The sequence below is a fragment of the Ictalurus furcatus genome, chromosome 19 (assembly GCF_023375685.1).
Source record: "Ictalurus furcatus strain D&B chromosome 19, Billie_1.0, whole genome shotgun sequence".
Lineage (NCBI taxonomy): Eukaryota > Metazoa > Chordata > Actinopteri > Siluriformes > Ictaluridae > Ictalurus > Ictalurus furcatus.
The window spans coordinates 4035160-4047642 of record NC_071273.1 but is presented as its reverse complement, the minus strand read 5'-3'; positions in this window follow the sequence as shown (position 1 = coordinate 4047642).

Below are 12483 nucleotides of genomic sequence, written 5' to 3'. Positions count from 1 at the left end.
GATTGGGAGAGGGAAAGGGGGATTATGGAGTGGATAACGTCTGTGCATCAAAAATACGTGTGACTCGTTTCCCACTCAAAGGTTGAGAAACTTGGACTAGTTTCAGGTCTTTTCTGTGGTTTTTGAGATGTAGTTGGGCTGAAAATCCTGCTGAAACCTGGCATTTCTGGTTAATGATATTACATCGAACACAGTTGAAGGTACGACTAAAACCACTTAAAATGAGCTGCTAGAATGTTTACGGGATGACTGAATCTCAACTGCCTATTACAGGGTTACTTTAAAAGATCACTAGAGAGTAGCCTATAGCATAAATCGAGTGTGATAGCCTCTCAACTTCATTTTGCTTGAGGCTATGTCATTATTAATTTCAGCCTGCCCCCACCAAAATTTATGGTCATGAGCTGCTGCTTGAGTTGCCACCTTTGTTGATCCTGGGCTCAAGTTCCTGTCCGTGTGGAGTTTCACGGGTTTGCTGTGTTAATGTGGGTTTTCTCATGGTTCTCAGTTTTTACTCCCACCTCCCAAAAATATGCCAGTAGGTGACATAGTGACTCTATAATGCCCCCAGGAGTGGCCTTAGTGGGTGTGTGAGAGACTCGAGACTGTAACTTTACACAGTAACTGCTGAAGTTGGAATTTTAAGAAACTTTCATATACCTGTTCTGTAATTCAAAACAATCACATCACCATGAGCAGACTGTTGTTCAAAATAAGTTAATGTCAGTGAAAATGTCACGTAGTGTTGATCATTCCTTAACTTGAAATTTCTTTAGGAGAGGCTTCAGCTCCATCAATGTTTAGATAGGTAGTACGTGTCAAAGTAACATGCACATGAATGCCAGGACCCAAGGTTTCCCAGCAGAAAATTGCCCAGAGCATCAGACTGCCTCCACTGGCTTGCCTTCTTCCCATAATGCATCCTGGTTCTATGTCTTCCCCAGGTGAGTGACACACACGCACCTGGCCATCCACTTGATGTAAAAGAAAACGTGACTCATCAGACCAGGCTACTTTTTTCCATTGCTCCATGGTCTAGTTCTGATGCTCACGTGACCAATGTAGGCACTTTTGGTAGTGGACAGGGAGCAGCATGGGCACTGTGACCGGTCTGCGGCTACGCATCCCCTTACACAGCAAGCTGTGATGCACTGTGTGTTCTGACTCCTTTCTGTCACAACCAGCATTAACTTTTTCAGCAATTTGTGCTACAGTAGTTCTTCTGTGGGATTGGACCAGACGGGCTAGCCTTCGCTCCCCACATGCATCAGTGAGTCTTGGGCACCCATGACCCTGTCGCCAGTTCACCAGTTGTCCCTCCTTGGACCACTTTTGTTAGGTACTAACTACTACATACCGGGAACACCCCACAAGACCTATTGTTTTGGAGGTGCTTTGACCCAGGCGTCTAGCCATCACAATTTGGCCCTTGTCAAAGTCCCTCAGATCCTTACACTTGCCCATTTTTCCTGCTTCCAACACGTCAACTTGGAGAACTGACTGTTCACCTTTGTGGTGCCATTATAACAAGATCAATTTTATTCCCTTCACCTGTCAGTGGTTTTAATGTTATGACTGACTGGTTTAAGTTTAATTTATTAAATAAATAATCTGAAGGAGGGTTGAAGGAGCAATCCTGATGGAAGTTAGTGATCACGAATAAAGCAGGATGGGATTGTTTAAGCTTTAACATAAAATGAATACTGAATTTGATGACACAGGCCTATTACACATACAAACAGTGTGCTCCCCACCCAAATAAATTCACAACTTCTCCTATATAGTTTGTCACATTAAAATACATTTTTAAACCTGTTCCAAAAAAAAAATAATGTGCCTTGTTTCTTATTTGGTTCTTATCATATGAATGAAGCTTGGGGTCGGGTGGAGGGGGAGAGCAGTGCAACGCTTGTGGCTCCAGCAGCATGTCGTAATCACTCACACATTACAGTCCATTCACATGCTTCCTTCATAAGCTGTTGGTCGCTTTGGGTGTGTGTTGAACAAAACAAGCAGGTTTACCTGTCAAGAATAAAGAGCATATACAGTTGTAGGCTAGGTTTGTGACCCAGTGAGGAGGAAGTCTAACAATAAAGGATTAGAAACAATATTATTTAACAAAAAACACCATAAACTGGTCGATATGGTGAAATATTCTGTTAGGAGATATTGATTTAACATTTATGGAAATAGCCTGAAGTATCAGTACTTCAGTCAGTATGTTTTCTGCTGTGGAAGAGTCTTCAGGACAGAGGACTTTGCACTTTCCAGTTTGTCAGTAACATAAGCTACATTTTGTTTTTCTTATTAACTTCCAGAGAGAGAAAAGAGAGAGGCTGGTAAGGGAGGCTAGTTCCTAAGTCATAACAGGAACTCGCTTGTCTCTGAATGTGCCATAACAGTAAATGTAACCATAAATGGTTAAAAAGCACAATGTGTAGCTTATCCATAAATTTAAAATGATAATCATTGCTCCCAAGTAGTGCAACAAAAAAGCGTGAGCTCACTCATTTGGAAACCATGATTTTGAATACCAACAATGCCCCAGCCATCTGTGGCTGGAAGACCAAGAGAGCAAAATTGTCTGTGATGTCTGGATGGGAGGGACGCATACTCTCTCTCTCTCTCTCTCTCTCTCTCTCTCTCTCTCTCTTTTGCTCTCTCTCTTTCTCTCTCTCCCCTGTCAATCACAGCGACACTAGCCAATCGTGGGTGTCTGTGAGCGTAGGTATGCAGAAGAGGGTTGATAGTGCTTTCCTTCAGGTGTTCTCTGAGCAGCAATTGGAAAAGGTGTGCATGGCTGGTTTCACGTGTCTCAGAGGAAGCATGTTAGCCTTCAACCTCCAAGGATGGTAGCTGTCATATGAATAAAAGAGAGCTGGCTGGTGGCTGGGAATTGGCCATGACCAAAATTACAAACAAAAACATTATAATCAGTGGTAAATCACTGTGGTATAAGAGTACTAAAACACTCAAGGCCTATTATTGTAAAATAATCAACTTCCAGTTAGCATCAGGTTACATCACATCACCCCGCCATGGATTATTTTTCTATATTGGCATGCAGTAACATGTTTTATTCATTACTTACTGTAGTCATGCAATATATGTGACTAACAGACAAAGGTGATTAAAATTAATACATGCAGGTTTTTTTTAATTTATTGAAGAACAATGTCCTACAAATTTGCTGATAAACTACTTTTTTTTTGTTTCTATCAGCATTTTTGAATTATTGCATGAGAGCCATGATTTCACACAATAAAGTACACTTATTTAACACCTAGACTATGTCATGTCTGTGAGAAGGTTACTGAAGGTGAATGAATGAAGAAAAGATAAATAAATGTCTCAAAAAAGTAAATGCAGCAATAATAACCTCAGCAATTATTATTCCCTTTATTTGATGCAGGCCTAGATTGGTGATTGGGAGATTTGGGAGAAACCCTGTTGGCCTGAACCATGAACCCGTTAATCTTGCAACGTGATTTGTCATCATTCACCTTGACTCCATCGGGCTTCTGTAAATAAAAGCAGTGTGAAACAAAGCAATATAGATGCACTGAAGAATGGACAACAAGAAGCAGCCAGATGGAGGATAAAGCAAAGGACATGATAAATAAAAAGACCCCAAAGTATGCTGCCCAATACAGCTAAATAACTGACATTTTTCGTAACTTCAAGTGGGGGTCAGTTGGATCCGAAAGCAAGTAGTAAACGTTATCTAATTATAGGCCATATTTACCACAATATTACTATCCAGCAAGTAAAACTACATCTGGCTGCATAATTGACATCAGTAAGCTATACAGCTGAACGTATTTTTGTTACAATTCATTCTGAAAATCAGCTAATAATTTTCAGGATTGTCTCAGAAACCTCACAATAAAAATGAAGCCCTTTCATAAGCAGTAAGTGCTGTCACATTCCCATATAACATACAGCGAACTAGCAAGCAGCTATAACTTAATGTAACTAAAATTGAAAACCAAAATTAAAAGTCAGTGACAGTTAACTAGCTAGCAGTTAGTAGTAAAGTTTCTATAATCTCTAGAAATGCACACGAAAGAAACTGTCACAACATTTTTTAAATTAATGTTAAAAGAAATGTAAGTCATGCTTTTCTTTTGAGACACAGTACATTACAGTAGGTGGTCAGTGATTCCAAAATTTGTTGTGGGTGTAGAGGGTGGCCTGGGTAGGGTGTGAAATTCCTGCCCTGAATATTTGCCTCAGTCCAACCTTGATTTGATGTGAAATTACAAGTGGTGTAGACAATGAAAGGAAATGCAAATAAACATTTATACTGTCTGTTCCTGGAGCCAGTCAGTGAGACAGCTGGACTAACAGATGTCTGTGCTCCTCCAGCTTCTCCCCATGATTTCATAATTACATTTTGAGCTTTAGTTACTGCTTTGGACTAGCAGCTCTCTTGTCCTCTGCTTGAGTGGATTTTGTTTATTTAGCAAATAATACTTTTCAAAGCACCATTTGCTTGCAATACAGCACTCATTGTTTAAGAGTGGGGTAAGAGTCTACCAGCATATCTTGATTTAAAACATTTTTATTCCACTTTTCTTTCCAAAAATGCTCCAGATCTGTGAAACTGCGAGAGAATCTCCTGTACACAGCCCTCTTCAAGTCGTTCCACAGGTTTTCAATAGGATTTAGATCTGGACTCTGATTGGACCATTCCAAAACATTGATCTTCTTCTTCTGTAGCCATTCCTTAGTTGACTTGGATTTGTGCTTGGGTCATTATTGTGCTGGAAGCTGAAAATTTTCTTCCTCTTCATCTGTCTAACAGAGGCCAGCAGGCTTTGTGCCAGAATAGATAGGTATTTGGAGCTACCCATGATTCCTTCTGTCTTAACCAGAGCCCCAGTCCCAGCTGAAGAGAAACAACACAATAGCATAATGCCGCCACTACCATGTTACACTGCGGGTTTGGTGTTGTTTGGGGGATAAGCTGTCTTATTTTTGCACTGAACATATCTTTTAGAATTATGCTCAAAAGGTTCTACTATGGTCTACATTGTTTGGGGTGACTGTATGTATGTTTTGCAAAATTTGGGTAGGTCTGATTGGGGTTTTTTTTTTTCATGAGAAAATTCTTCTGTCTAACCACCCTACCCCAGAGCCCAGACATGTCGAGAATATTAGAGATTGTTTTCACACTCAAGCAGTGCCAGAGTGGCTAATCGGAAGAACAGGTTTACAGTTAGACTAGAGAGCCCTCTTAGCCTATAATCAATATGGACAGTAAAAAAGAAAAGAAGGAGCAGAAAAAGCCAGATTAAAGAAGAGAAATGCATTAGAGAAACACATAAGTGCATGTGCCAAATTTACAGATTTGTTTGTGACAGAAACAAGCCCAGATAATTGCAGTGCAGCTGCTGAGACAGGTCTCTATGGTAAACACAGTACACTAGGCACTAGTACACTAAGCACTACATAATACACACTACTCTAGCAATTACTGTTTTGTGATCATCCCAGTGCAAATAATATACCTGCAAATAACCTACAGAGAAAAATTCATAGTAGATACTTTACATACTTTAAATCATGAGAAGCTTTCCTTCTACTTTTGGTTTAGTGTCACGTCATTTTAGCGTCACAGAATTTTCAAAGCATTGCTGGGAAATTTATGAATGACTGATTTGTTAGTTTCAAAATGGTATTTGGCCATCTCAGTGGAAAGGTATTTGAGATTTGTTTAGTTTCTGAGAAGCTCTATTCATATTTGCATTACTAGTGGCCTACTGTGTATGTTTGCCTGAGTAGTAAATGCCAAAACAGTCTAAAGGAAATAGGGTGGAAATAAAAATAAGAGTGCCTGTTTAAGCATAAAGTCCTATATATAATTAACAATGTAAGTTCAATAATGTGTTAATTTGCAATTAGCTATAGCATTTTATACTTATTTTAAGCCTAGAATTTTTTTTGGCATATATTTATTACATTTATGTTGAAAATAAACAGTCAAAAGAGTTTAAACTGTGGATTTGTCATTGTGGAAATCCCAAGTGAGTGTGTGGGCCTCTCAGATGACATTCCCGAACTGATAATCAGTCCCACTCCGGCCCTGCATGCAGGAAGAGAGCAGTACTTGACAGATATTCCTGCAGCTCCTTTAATATTGCTGTAGGTGCCTTGGCAGCCTCCTTGATAAGTTTTCTTCAATTTTGGAGGGACGTCCTGATCTTGGTAATGTCACTGTGGTGCCCCATTTTTCCACTTCTTGATGATGATGTTTTGGAAATTCTTTTGTACCCTCTCCTGATCGATGCCTTTGTGCAATAAGATCCCATACAGGCTTTGTCATGAAATGTCATGAAAATTATACAGAAACAGCTTATGTTTATTTAAGCAGAATCGCTTGATGACAGATGTATGACAATTATTTTTGAATGTGAGCACAGTCACACGCCGCATTATAAAAGGGTGTGTACACTTATGGAACAAGGGTAATTTTTCTGTTTCTTTTTCGAAAAAAACCCCCAAACATTTCGATTTGTTTTTGACTTGAAATATATTGGTTGCTGTATCGCATTAAAGGTGACAAAAAAATAAATAAAATAAAATAAATCTGACATGATATATTTTGATGTCATTTTTACATCACCAAAACCTGCAGTTTTAAAATGGGTGTGTAGACCTTTTATATCCACTATATGTAAGTAATTACACATGTACATAATCTGATATAATATTTTACATCATTGACTGACACTTCATGATAAACAACTTGAGCTTTCAGACTATAAGCCACACCCATACATGACTGAGCAATGAAGTACGGAGAGAGAACCTGAAGAACCAGCCAGATGAGAGAGAGAGAGAGAGAGAGAGAGAGAGAGAGAGAGAGAGTCATTACAGAACAACAAGCCAGTACAAGATCTGTTCAACTTCCCAGTAACAGCTTAGTTTTTAAAAATATGATTCAGTATAATCGAATGTTGTAAAAGAAAATGTTACAGTAGGTATTGGCCTTAAACTCACTGAAAAAAAGGCAGGAAGAATTGATTTAGTGTGCATGCTGTTTGCTTAGAGAATTAGATTGCTGTGTTGTCACTACATAAACTTCATGTTCTATGATATGATCTGATTTTCATATCCATATCCTTTTTTTTCAGACCATACCTATATGATGGCATCAGCAAACTCTTTTTGACCAGTTGTTCAATTAATCTTAGTAATTATACAGTTGATAATTAATATACTGATGTAGTTTAAATATTTCTCTGTATATTAATTTCTGAAGCTTTGACAGCAAAATATACTTTTGTGTAAGGATATGTGCACATTAAATTAGTTTGGACATTATTTCATTTAATCACTACTCGCAAATAGGATTATTGTCTTTTTAAATTTTTTTTTTTTACACTAGAGCCATACATAATAGAAATATATACATAAAAAATTCCTATAAAATATAATAAAATAATTAAATCAAACTTAACTGCTTCAACATTCTCGGAAGCAACATTTAATTTATGCTTTAACTGTAAATGTGCTCATTAGATCTTATATCTGCTGTTTTGTGATACACACGTGCAGATTCCTGTGAATACTGTACACACACCCCACATTCCAACTACATTAATAGGGACGTTGACTGTCGTCTGCTCATACTTACCAAAAAAGAAACTATGACAAAAACAGATACCTACAGGAATAAAAGGAGGAACAGAAACCATAAGAACATGTTTGATAAAGGAGATCAGAAAGCTCAACACTTAAAACAGCTCTCACCCAGTGAAGGTAAAAACACTGCATCAGCTCAAAGTAGTTAAAAATACCTTACACCGACTTATTTGATATATCAACCAGCATCCTGAGAAACCTGGAGAGTAGAACTGCCTATTCTTCATTTTCCTTTACAACAACTTGGGTATCAGCCTTACCAAACCCAAAACGTCAGCATTATGTTTAGGCATTTGATCAGTGCTCTTATTCAAAACAATTTGTAAGTACTACAGCAGTAAACAGTAAGATTTTCACAAAAACAAAGTAAACAAGAACAATCAGTGCAAAGTAAAAAAAATAAATAAAAAAAAGAACAAGAAATAGATGTTCCAATATTGTCGGAAGAGGTAAGTCTGTAGTCCGGTGTGGAAAGAATCAGGACACAGAGGTGTTCAGATTAGAGAGTAAAGATATTGAGGAGCTGCATGTATCCATTTCATGTCTGGACCTATTATTTTAATAGACACGGTCAATAGGTGGCAATATATTGCAGCACACATCATTTTTGGTACAGTGTATATACAAAAAGTAAACACAACTATCATTTTGTATAGACAATTCACATTCAGCCATGACATGCTCAAAAAACACAAATAGTTGTGCATTACCCACAGTATGTATGTACAGTTCACACTTGCACTGACTGCATTTGCTCATTTGGTAAATAATTGCATTAAATACACTGTTGTGTCAATATCTGTGTTCAGTATCTCTGTTTGTTCTGCTGGCATGCACCTATTTGGTAAACAGGTAGATGTGGTTGGTGACAGTGTGGAATGTGTGTCTCTGGGATTGGTGGTTGTGGTGCTGTTCCGGCACTTGCTGTGTTCTGGGTGTATAATCGGTCATGTGATTTCAGTGTGTCACTTACCCAATAAGTTCAACTGAAAAGCAAATGAGCACATCTGACAACAGGTGTGTGTGACCACAGTACAAAACAACATACTGCAGAAACATAAGACGTGCTGCATATTACTGATCTGAGACTGCACTGTAGAATCAGTTCCATCAGTTCAAATAGTTTGTATTTTTCTAATTAAAACACCAACTCCTGAGAGGCTTGGGTGGATAATAATTATAGTAATTGTACATCATTACTATACTTAAGTATTATTTTTGCATATTTGTACTTTACTTAGGTATTATTGAAATTGAATACTTGTACTCTTACACAACCACATTTCCAATAATTTTGTAATTACTTGCATTTTTATTTAGAGCTTCAAAGTATTTGTTACAAATCTCTGATGTGTCTCCTTCTGTACACTATAAATCAATATAATGGGCTCAGTTTAGCATCCAGTCATTTCAGTTTAGCATCCAATGCAATCCAGCTGCCGTGACCTTCTCATGATACACAAGATAGTTAACTCTATAACTATCAGTCTGTGTTTAATGATTATAATCCACCGGACTGCAGCGTGGAACTTGAGGATGAGCAGCCCGGGCCTTACCTCAGTAAAATGTTTCAGTATGCTGGAGTAAGCAAAGACTCATATAATATGATGCATCTCCTTTACCTCTCTAGAAGGAACGTGCGTTAATAATAATATACAATATGTTGATATTAGACTTAGAATTCCAGTAGCTAACGTGACTGACTAGGCAGCTAAATAAAATTCTGGTAAATATTGCAAATTTACAAAGATTGAATGATGTTTTCAGGCAAAATCATTCAGTTTTAGTAATAAAGATTACTTTTCACATCAAAACATAACATCAACTTAATTTCATCCGCTAAAACATTTACTTTTTACTTTTTAATGAATGAATCCATTTAAAATGTCCATTAGCTGAATATGTTTTTAAACTGAGTAAGATTTTGACACATTATTTTAACTTTCACTTGAGTATAATTTCTCAGTACATCGTCCACCTCTGCTGTGAGCTAGAGGCCCAGAATTCACATTACAACAGGGTATGAGCAATAATTAAGTCTTTGAGAGTCAGACTGCTGTTGTAGGTGACACCATCTTTCGAATCATCGGCTCTTTGAGTCTCTCCAATGTAAACGTTAATTGGTGGAATTTGGTTTCTGAAGCAAAACTGTGATCCAAACTGCTCACGGGCAGTTTTCAACCCCCCCCCCCCCCCAAAAAAAAATTAGCATCAAAAATAGAAAATAATAACTTTTTGGTGGCTGATTCAGAAGTAAAGGAAAAAGGGATTATTCTGAAATAGCCCCAGAATTTTGTATGCAATAATTTTGTACTGGACACCCCTACCACTAGATGGCAGTACTAACACAAGAAAGCATAAAAGCCAAAACATGTTAGGCAATATAGGCAGGTTAAACTTAGAATTGTTTATGTGCACCCATAAAACAGATTCAGCTTACTGAGTTGCTATTTTTTTTTTATATGACTGCTTGCTATAGAGTGCAGAGCAACCACTGTTCTTTCCTGCCCTTGTTTATTTTATTTTATTTGTTATATTTTAATGTCTCAGAGATAGCTTCTTTACATATTTATAAATGAGGCAATACGTAGGCTGTGGGAACAAAAGCAGCAGTTGTTTGCTGAAAATGCTTGCTTCTCCATAGATTCTAGCCCAAGAATGTCAAGAAGAACTGAGATAGCCTCTGATGTGCTTATGGGACTCATTTTATGATTTATCAATCATTTAGTAAAGCTGTGCGTAAACAGACTTACAAAAGTTTCAGTAATGCTGATGTTCTTTGTTCTCAGGTGCATATGTTGATGGATACCAAACACTTGTAAATTATCAAGTGTGTTCATGAGATAGCTGATTTACATTTAGTGGCAGCCAGAAAACTCCATAAAAGGCAAAGCTTACAGAACTGAAAATGGCATGATGACAGGTAAAAAATGAAAGAGCGCCTAACTGTGGCATATGACAAGTCTTCCAGTAATGTAGCTCAGCCACTGTAGAGCATCAGCTACCAGAGACACATGCTAACGCTTCCTACTTTTATAGGGTGCCATTTCTTTTTCCTTATTGAATGGCTACTGTTATTCTGCTTCATGTATGGATATATTTGGATTGCATTAATACGAAACAACTGTAGTTCACATTTTCATAGTGAAAATATTGTAATATTGTAATAGAAATAAATAAGCTAAAATAATAAATGTTTAATCCTAGCATAATAATCCATATATAAAATTTCAGTAACTCAGGTCAATTATATGATTTGAAGCCTATCAATTAAGGTTCACATCAGTGAGTCTCCTTATATGTAAATTTCCAAACACTCAGGAGTTCTCACAGGATACATTTTTTTTTTTTCCAGACTACCTGGATTTTCATGAAAATTACATTATATGTAAATTATCCTGCGATCGAATAAATAAATATATAAATATATAAATATCCAGCTTTATAAATGACACTCTGTGAGAAAACAGATAGATGTGTGCATCGCCAAAGACAAGAAATTATCCATTTTCTCTAGGAACTGCGTGGAAGAGTTTAGGCAATGTATTTCTATCAGAAATATTTCCAGTGCTGAAAGTGGTGTTTTTATTTATGATCTTAAGGCTGAATCAGAAAACAGAAATTACGTAAAGGCTTGTGGAGTTTAAAAACAATGCTTTAGATAGTTTAGAAATGGTGTTAGAGATGTATACTTGTTCACAGTCTCTCATGGCTTAACTAGACAGAGTACAGAAAGCTAATCCTAATGGTATCTATGATCCGCATGCTGTTTAAGGTGATCAGTTCTAAGACAACGTATGTGGATCCACACTACAAAGGGAATTAGCACTCAGTATGTAATGTTGTCTATGCAAGTACTCCTGGAAGACATTCGCTTGGTAGAGGATTGACAGGCTAGGAGCTCTGTGACACATGGGTTTCCACGCTTACGTGGGGCTATTCGTAGCAGCAGACTGAGCTGTCAGAGCTGAAAGAGATTGGGCTTAAACAGCAGGCTCAGCTAGACCTGATTATAAATTCCCTCTAGTGGTTCTCCTTTTACCAGAATAACTGGATTTTCATGAATACCACATCTCTTGTAAATGGTCCTTTATTCCTTTAATTATGAATAAATTTGTTCATATCCAGCTTGTTAAATGAGGCTCTTTAACCATTTTAATGAAATCCGTACAGTTTAAAGCAACCTTAAATAAATACCCCAAGAACATAGGGTCCAAATTTTCTTACACAGCCTGTGATATCTGGTTTATAAATTAGTCTTTCCCGTCCATGACATTTTAATGGGTTTCTATGACATGTCATTTGATAGCCCATTTTCTTGAATAGATTGACCAAGGGTTCTGGTGAGGAAGGTAAAGTAAAATTGGGTTGCAATAGATTCTGATCATTAATATGTGTGACGGTCTCACTCACAGTTCTCAAATTTGCATTCACTCACTGCAGCTGTAGAAGATTTAACCTAAAAGTCTGTTTTTTTTTCCATGACTCCTCTGAGCCTACACTGACACCTACAGTAAATCACTGTAGGACAGAACCCTGGTGAATGATAACTGGCCCTGCATTTTTTTTTAATAGTTGGCTGAATATATTTCTTCCACTAATCTATAATTCATATTTCAGAGGTTGTTCTGCAAGGGCCAATGAATCAGGTCAAGGTTATCACCATGGAGACAAGGACTCCAGTAGCGCCTCATGTGCCAGGCTTATGCTGAGCAACTAAGCATCTGTTCATTGTACTGCATGCCAGATTGTTGGTTAGAGTTGCATTAGAGATGCATTAGAGTTCCCCTGACCAACCTGCTGGCCTTATGCTAATGAACCTTTAATTAAAAA